Here is an 8,895-nt window from a genome sequence, read left to right as displayed (position 1 = left end):
CGGAGTCTTCTTGACTGGTTTCTTGCCCACCGCTGCCTTCTTGGCTACGGATCGCTTCTTTTCCTTAGGGGCAGCTGCACCACGCTTGCCACTTGGAGCCTTGGGCTGGTCCGGAGCACCGGTGGTCCCTGAAGCCAGCTTGAAGGAGCCAGACGCACCCTTGCCTTTGGTTTGGACAAGCTCGCCGCTAGCCACTGCTGCCTTCAAGTATTTCTTGATGAAAGGTGCCAGCTTTTCCGCATCTACTTTGTAGGTAGAGGCGACGTATTTCTTGATGGCTTGCAGTGATGAGCCGCCCCTTTCCTTGAGGCTCTTGATCGCAGAGGCCACCATTTCAGATGTGCGCGGGTGCGCGGGCTTGGCTCGTGGCTTCTTCGACGCAGCCTTGCCTTTCTTCGGGGAAGCTGCCTGTGATGGGGCAACAGCTGGTGCTGCAGTCGCTGCTGCGGTATCTGCCATGACGAGACTGATCCTACAGAATGCAAGAGCAAAGTGAAAATAAAATTTTTCTCTCTGCAAATATCTGGTTACCCAATTTTCTGGTTGCGGACGGTTCAGAAAATTCTCGATGCCTTGCTCACGTAGGGAGCAGCGCACTTTGGACAGCGAAAGTAATGTAGGGCTTCTTTAGCACTGATTTTTCAATGTTTTCTAAATGTCAGCAGTCTACGATGACATAATGGGCAGTTCCACTAATAGTGTAATTTTTTTATGGCAGCTGCACTGTTTAATTTGCACTGCGAGCTGTTTAAATTTACTGCTACACCAAACAGGGAACTTTTCATTTGCAGATGTTATTCAAGGAATCAAATACGTAATTTGTGCTGGAATCACTTGAAAATGGTTAAATTAACTTAGGTATACTTTAGTGTATAGTATGCTGAAAATGTGGAGATAATTTCATGAAGGCTGTTTGCTGTGGAAGCACTAGCAAATCACCTTGTTCAGTGCCACCTGGAATGGCTTTCTTCGTGCACCTCCAAGGATGATGTGATTATTATTGTGAGTAAATTTTGTTTACATTTTCATTGTGTGAATAATAAAACTTTTAACTGTACACACAACAAGCATTTCACTTGGATCTGATGCATTCTCAAGAGTGCAGTTTCTGTTTAGCTTTTAAAACTGGCTGCCCTTCAATTCACTCAAGGTGCAGATGCAAGTTGCTGATGAAGTATTCCACACACATGCTACATTGGAGAAATATTTTAATAAAAATTAAAACTCTTGCAGGATTTCGAATAAAAACTATCCTATTTATCCCTTCTATGTTTTGGTACTGCGAAATTGAGAGAGGTAAGTAAGTTGTGAGGTTATTTTTACTTGCTTGCATGTGAGGTTAGCAGAGCAAAAATATTTTTGAAATTGCAGATACATGGTCACTTTATTTCGTTGCAAACATTTATAAGCTCGTAATCTTATTTAAAGTCTCCATACTTAATGCGTTTGGAAAACCTTCTTTCTCTCAATTTTACAATGGAACAAAATTTTACTTGTATGTGTACATTAATTCCATCTCTAAATGATGTAGGTTTACGCACCGAGATCAGGTACATTGTAGAGAGAAAAACACACGAGTACCTGCTTATTTTGAAGTTTTAATGAGTATATTAAAAAAAAAAAAAAAAAAAACGATAAAAATATAATTGAAAAAGTATATTATTCACGTATTTTTGAGGATGAGGGGAGGGGGTGTTTTTGTCCGATGGTCGTTTATCTTTAAAGAAATTTCCGTTGGACCTGTGCGTTCTTGCTCTGCCAATTCTCGAAAAATGAAATATTTTAAGTCGTCTTTTATGTGCTAACTTCATTATATTTGGCTGCATTCGTATTTTTATTAGTTTTGAAACATTCATGTCACGGAAAATAATCATAAACCAGGACAAAAACGTTTTGACTAAATGTTCTAGGTTGGTTGTAAAACATTTTCTTATTTTATTTCACATCGGAAACATCTGTTAAGTTGTAAGCTTTGTAATGAATGCGACAGTCACTTGTTCGCTGAAGTGTTTGTTTAAGAAATTAGTATTGTAAATTTGTTTATGGTCTTGTTAAATGAAATTTTAAGTGAAATCATTTGGGAAAACAGAGGCTACAGGAATTTTCAACACAACTTGATGACCGACGTTGTGACTAGTGTGGGAGTGTGTGCTCGTGTAAATATCAATTTTTCTTACTCCTCGTGCCGGTCAACAGGAAAACAGCGAGTGTGTTATCTCATCGCGGGCGTGTGATTGCGTGTGGTAAATTGTGCTAGGTTAATTACCGCAAAACTCCACTGTGTGCAAATATGTAGTGTGTCGCTGTATGCAAATATTTGGTATGTCTTTTTTTTTTTTTTTTTTCAGGCAATACACACTTTGAATTTTACACAATTTCGATGCTGCAACCTAAGTGTATACATGCGAATAGGATTGCTTAAATGAAAAAGTAAAGTAGGAGGTAAGTGCAAATGTTTCCAGGAGGTTATGCACACACAATCTATTTTATGAATTAATAGTTATTATCTAAGAAAATGATAGAAGATTATAAATAATGTGTGCAGAATAATACAGAATTTGCATGTTACACAAAAAAAAATATATATATATTCCAAATATTGTTAGCAAAATGCACCTAGATTAGTGAGCTGGATTTTTTTTTTTTTTTTGTATTTTTGTTCTGTTGATCCCACGTGGAGTCAAGGCTCCGGGATATAGAACATGTATGTGCAGACAATTAATATTTACATGATGCAAGTTACCAAGAAAAAAAATTTCAAAAAAAAAAAATACATAACATGTTACACAATTTAACTTTATGCAAAACATGAAGCAGCTGTTATCACAAGTCCATTCAACAAATTAACAGTTCAATTTCTCTATTATCAATCAAATTAAAGAATAGCTTCAGAGGGTAGGTAGGATATTCTAGAAGAATTTTTTTTACTGTTTTTTTTTTTTAATACTGGTAAATTGTTTTAGTTATTTTCTGTGATATTAAGTTGTAAAGTTTTACTCCCAAGTAATTTAGTCCATTTTCAAATCGCCTAGTGTTATGTTCAACTATCCTCAATTTACTAGCATTTCTGGTGTTATACCTATGTGCGAATATCTAAAAAAAAAAAAAAAAAAAAAAAATAATAATTTTTTTTTTCTTCTTTTTCTTAAGAATGAATAAAAAGTTTCTAGAACGTATTCATTTATGGCAGTCAGGACTTTAAGTTTTTTGAATTTTGGTCTGCAGTTAGATGATTTTTTATCTTTTGTTATTATTCTAATAGCTCCTTTTTTTTTTTTTTTCCCCCAATGTTATATGGCAGAAAGAGTAGAGCTATGGCTACTGTGACATCATGCATTGATGGGAAGGTTATTGTTGGATAACAAAAATTTAGATGATATAATTTTTATTTTTTTCCATACACAACACATTGCAGGTACAATTTTACAGGTTACAGCTGTACCACCTCTAGTATTGCTGCCGACCATCCAACAAATGAGCACACTAAACAGGCATTGATGACATTGTTATCAACGTCTTTTTGAATCTCTCATTATTATACATAACTGCCCACTGAAACAGAGAAACTTCAAAATAGGTGTGTGTGTGTGTGTTTATATATATATATATATATATATATATATATATATATATATATACATATATACATACATACATACATACATACATACATACATATACACTTATATATTTATTTTTTCACTTTGAATTTTGTATGAGGTATACACATGCAAAGATTCACAGCTACTGGGTGGGTGAGTGAGTGAGTGAGTGAGTGAGTGATTGATTGATTGATTGATTGATTGATTGATTGATTGATTGATTGAGAGAGAGTGAGTGTGTGTGTTAGGGGGGGGGGGGAAATGTGGTGATTGTGGGGGAAAAAAAAATTTAAAATTGAAATTTTTAAAAAAAAAATTTTTTTCTGTAGGGTGCAAAATAGTAGTGCCAACGGCACGTGGTGTTCCCAAGCGGTCACCCATCTAAGTACTAACCACGCTCGACGATGCTTAACTTCGGTGATCGGACGAGAACCGGTGTGTTCATCGTGATATGGCCGTTGGCAATGATATAGATGTTTTTTTTTTGCAGTTTGTATTTGCCACTCGAAATAGCTATACCAGGTGTGATTGTTACAAACAACAGGAGAAATCGTGTAATGAACACTCTTTTACTTCCCCCCCCCCCTCCCCACACACAACACCCACCACCCTCACCATCCCAACCACCAAAGCCCTCTTCAAAATACACTCTCACACACACACACAAACCCACACTCTATAACTGATGAACATTACCATAACTTCTTAAAGCCATTAGATAATATTTAACTCAAGAAAGGTATTGTGATATGTTTAAAGAAAGAAAGGTGAAACCTTTAACTTTACCAGCAGGTATTAGTATCACTGAGGTATCTTCTAGGTTGTAGCAGCAATAGTAGTAATAATAATAAAATTAAATAAGGTAATAAAAAAGAAAAGTTATACATGTGATCAAATCATGAATGTATAAAACTGGAATGAATTTAAATTTTTTTTATTTTTCTTCATAGGCTGTTTTGAAATTGATGAGTAAGTGCCTCTTCTTTTAAATTTTTTAATGCTGAACACTGTTACATAAGAGATGAATGTTTAGAAAATTTAAAAAAAAAAAAGCTAGCCCAGCCCCCTCCCCCCCTCACACAAAATCCAAACAAAAAAAAAACACCCTCCTTCAAAACATCACATAATCATCCAGCCAGCAGTGCAGACGAGAAATTTGCACTCGGGGCCGCCATTTTGACGATAAATTCTTGCATGGCACACCAAAGGTAGGAAAGAATTTAAAAAAATAAAAATAATGGGCGAGCACCCTCGCGTCTGCCTGTAGAAAATGAAGTTAAAAGTAACATAACCTAAAGACAGGCACACACTAGGGTGCTCCCAGGCGGTTGAGAAATTTTTTCCCGCCAAAAGACTTATATATATTATTTATTTTACTGTTTTTGGCAGGGGGCTATGTCGGTCTGTGTGCAAAGTAGTTCCTACTCCCGCCGCCAGGAGCGCGCGCGGTGGGTAGCGATGTTGTTTTTTCTGCTTTCATTTGTTTATTATTTAGAGGGTTAATGCTATGTAAATGTACGCAAGTTTGGTTATGTGTCGGTAGTTGTGCGAGATTTAATTTCCGAAACGAAATTTGACTTTCATCGGCCTGCATTTCTCACTTATTCGGAAAATACATGTGTGTTTATGTATGTATAATAATCGAGTGATTTTGTAATAATTTGGAAGTTTTGTTTGCGTGTGCGATGTGGGGAAGAAAAGGTGTGCACACGAGTCCTAGGGCTATATTTTTTTTTATTGCGAAATATTTACTTCATGTGGTGAAAAATTTTAAATTATTTGTGATGCAAGTGAAATTTTTTTTTTTTTTTCAGTTGGGTGATGTGTTTGTCCTCGTTTGTGTGCAAGGAAGCAAACATGCTGAAGGTAAGGGGCCATAAATGACACTTTAAAATATTAGTTTACCATTAATTTTGGTTAAATATTAAATTGCCATATAAGTAAAATCATGTCAACTGTTGTATTCCACCCAGTATAAGCTGTTAGTAATGGGTACTTAATATAAATAGAATAAATGTAAGCATTTTCGTCTGCATGAAAATTCACTTTTTTTTTGGATCCATTTGTACTGTGGGTAGTTAAATAGTACATTATGTTGTTTTTACTTCGAAGTACAAAACATCTTGTGCATGATTGCAAATTCAAACGCAGTTAAGCATAATATGAATTCGAATTATGTGTGTGTGTGTGTGTATATATATATTTTTTTTTCAGTTTTTTTTTTTTTTTTTTTTTTTTTTTTACTGTGTCCAGTTTTAGCACAAATGGAATTATTTTCAAAGTGAATCGATGCAACTGGTCTTTGCCATTAATATTGATATATGATCTAACTAAATTAAATAGAAAGGATTTTTTTATTTATTTTTTTATATATATAAATATATTTGTAGCAATGTACTAATGACCACAGAAGTAAGCAAAAAAAAAAAAAATATATATATATATCTCAGCCAGTAAACCATGCGTCTTAAAGACTTTTTTTAATGAAAATATTTCTGCCTTGGTTAAGCTTACATTTACTATCATAGGGATTGAGGGAATTGTAGAACAGCAGCAGAAGCATTTCCTTTCATGATCATGTTCTTGGTCCTGAAAAGGACCGTTTATGTAAGCATGTGCACACCAGACCTGCTCACTTGGAGCTGGTGTATTTGGTGACAGCCTTGGTGCCCTCGCTGACAGCGTGCTTGGCCAGCTCCCCGGGCAGCAGCAGTCTCACGGCCGTCTGTATCTCGCGGCTGGTGATGGTGGAGCGCTTGTTGTAGTGGGCGAGGCGGCTGGCCTCTGCCGCGATGCGCTCGAAAATGTCGTTCACGAAACTGTTCATGATGCTCATGGCCTTAGATGATATGCCAGTGTCCGGATGAACTTGCTTCAACACTTTGTAGATGTAGATTGCGTAGCTTTCCTTCCTCTTGCGCTTCTTTTTCTTGTCGCCCTTCGAGATGTTTTTCTGGGCCTTGCCCGCCTTTTTGGCTGCCTTACCGCTCGTCTTGGGGGGCATCGTAGGTCTGAGCTGTGCCGCTGTCGCTAGATGAGTGAGACGGGAACTGAATTTTTTTCGTGAAAAGTTTTCTTGGCTTCTTGTTGCGCGACCAATCGGAGCGCTCCGCGGCTCGTGATTGGTCGCGCTCCGCGGAGGGACGTGTAACAAAAGTAATTTCCAGCGGCCGGGGCGCCACTTTCTCGTAGGTTGCGGACCAGTGTACAGCTTCTTCCTGGTAGCTTGTGTTTTGGTTCGATTTCTTGTGTTCAGTGGTGATTTGTGCATCGAAGTGCTATATTTCGACATCTACGTACCTTCAGGCATCAGCACAGGTGTTTGTGCGTCGGGTCTCTGCCTAGTTACATTTTAAACTGTGTTTCTTACTTCGTGTTACTATGTAAACATTCTGCTTCGTCGGTGATGGATCGATTGTGAGTGTGGGAGTATCGATTCTGTCGCTTTGTGCTTACCTGCAACCAAGATGGCCGACAAAGACACTTTATCATTTCCATTGGGGCAACCTCCACTTTCGCCTCTTCCACCTCGCTCCCAGGGTGCGAATAAATTTTGGGCGACTCCTGGTCGGCATTCTGCTCATGCGGTTTCGTCCTCTTCCGATTCTGATGACGCTTCGCCTCCTGGTAGCCCTGTTGAGAGGAAGCCTGCCAAAATATCGAAGGATGCGGCAAAGGCTATTGTATCTCGCCACTGGTTTGCCTCTCAGCGCCCGAACGACGATGGTGGTAGCACGCCTTCTTCACGCGCCATTGCCCGGGCCGATCTACACAAGTCCCGGCGCACCCAGCTGGACTCCACTTTGGCGCTGAAGCGCCATGCTGGCTCTTCAGTTGATGCCACAATTGACGCCGTGGCCCGGGGCTGCGCTCCTGCTGCTTCCACTTCGCGGGTGCCATCCTGGCCGGACGATTTGCACCGCATCGACTCTGACGGCCCTGGTGTGAGCCCGCGGCGTCGGGGCTCGCTCCCCGATGTCCATTTGCTCCACCAGGTTGAGGAGACCTGGCGCAGCCTCGCCGCCGGTGCGCCCCTGCCTGGCTCTACTGCCGGTGGGCCCATCTCCAGTTGCCCGGGGCCGTCCACTGATGGCGTCGGTGCTGCCATGGCGTCGGCGCAGGCGGCTTCGGGCTCCCTGTCCCGGGGACCGCGCCGGTCTGCTGTGGCGGACCCTGGCGTGCCTGGCCTGGCCGTCGGTGTCCCTCGTGGCTGTCCCGGGGCTGCCTCTGACACTGCGTCTGTGCCGGGTGTCCTGGCGGCGGCCGACCGTGTTGTCCCGCCGGCCCAGCCTGGTCTTCCTTCGACGCCTGCGCCTGCTGTGGCCCCTCGCCCGCCCGGGCTGTCACCGGATAGTGGTACTGCGCCACGGCGCATTCCGCCAATTGTTGTCAATACCAAACTGAATGTTGACGCCATTCGCGGGAACCGGTCGCTGCGGCAGAAGCTGCAGGGGAACTTCACCGTGGACTATCTTCGGGGCTATCCACGCTATCACCCCACAAGCCTGCACGACCGGGAGGCCCTGCTGACGTATTTCCGGGACCATGGCATCCCTTGCCACACGTTTCCATTGGGTCGGAAGACTTCACCCCGGATTGTCCTGGCGGGTCTCCCCTCCGAGACTTCCCAGGACTCGGTCCTGGAGGAACTGCGTGCCGTTGGGGTGCACCCCGAGTCGCTCCGGCCCCTCACTTCGGAGCGCGAGCTCCACCGGGGCTTCATCAGATTTCTCGTGGTCCTCGCAGATGCCGCGCAGGTCGCCAAGGCCCGAGCAGTCCGGCACCTAGCTGGCCTCACCGTCCAATGGGAGGAGTTCCGGGGCACGGCGCGGCCTCTTCAATGCCACCAATGCCAGAGGTGGGGACACCACGCGGCGGACTGTGGAAATCCCTTCCGCTGTCTCCGCTGCACCCAGCACCACGTCCGCGGGTCCTGCCCGAAGCTACCCGACGAGCCTCCGCAGTGCGTGAACTGCTCGGGGCCACATCCGGCGAATGCTCGTACCTGCCCCACTTACGTGCAGTTCATCGAGGGGCAGCTGCGTCGCCAGGGACCAAAGCCTCGTCCGCCGGGCCAGGACGCCTCTGCGGCGCCTCCTCGGCAGCCCCGTGCTCCGCTTCAGTTCCAGCGCCGGCCGCACGAGGACATGTTCCCGCCGCTCCCTTCGTTCTCTCTTCCGTCATGCCTCTCTGCCGTTTCCTACGCTGGGCTAGTGGCTGGCCAACCTGCGGCGCGTTCCCCGTGCCCACCTTTGGCCCCGGTCCCCCCTGCGCCCCAGCTACCCTCTCTCTT

At 43.1% G+C, this 8,895-nt stretch overlaps 1 non-coding gene across 1 annotated transcript; it reads right to left on the bottom strand.

Annotated features, from left to right (window-relative positions):
• Window positions 1–3,946: 3,946 nt before the first annotated feature.
• On the bottom strand, window positions 3,947–4,065 carry LOC134544317 (5S ribosomal RNA). The gene has a single exon (XR_010077671.1). It is a non-coding gene; the product is annotated as a 5S ribosomal RNA (ribosomal RNA).
• Between the last annotated feature and the right edge of the window lie 4,830 nt (window positions 4,066–8,895).

The sequence above is a fragment of the Bacillus rossius genome, unplaced genomic scaffold (genome assembly GCF_032445375.1).
Source record: "Bacillus rossius redtenbacheri isolate Brsri unplaced genomic scaffold, Brsri_v3 Brsri_v3_scf36, whole genome shotgun sequence".
Taxonomy (NCBI): Eukaryota; Metazoa; Arthropoda; class Insecta; order Phasmatodea; family Bacillidae; genus Bacillus; species Bacillus rossius.
This window is presented reverse-complemented; position numbering and strand designations above follow the sequence as displayed.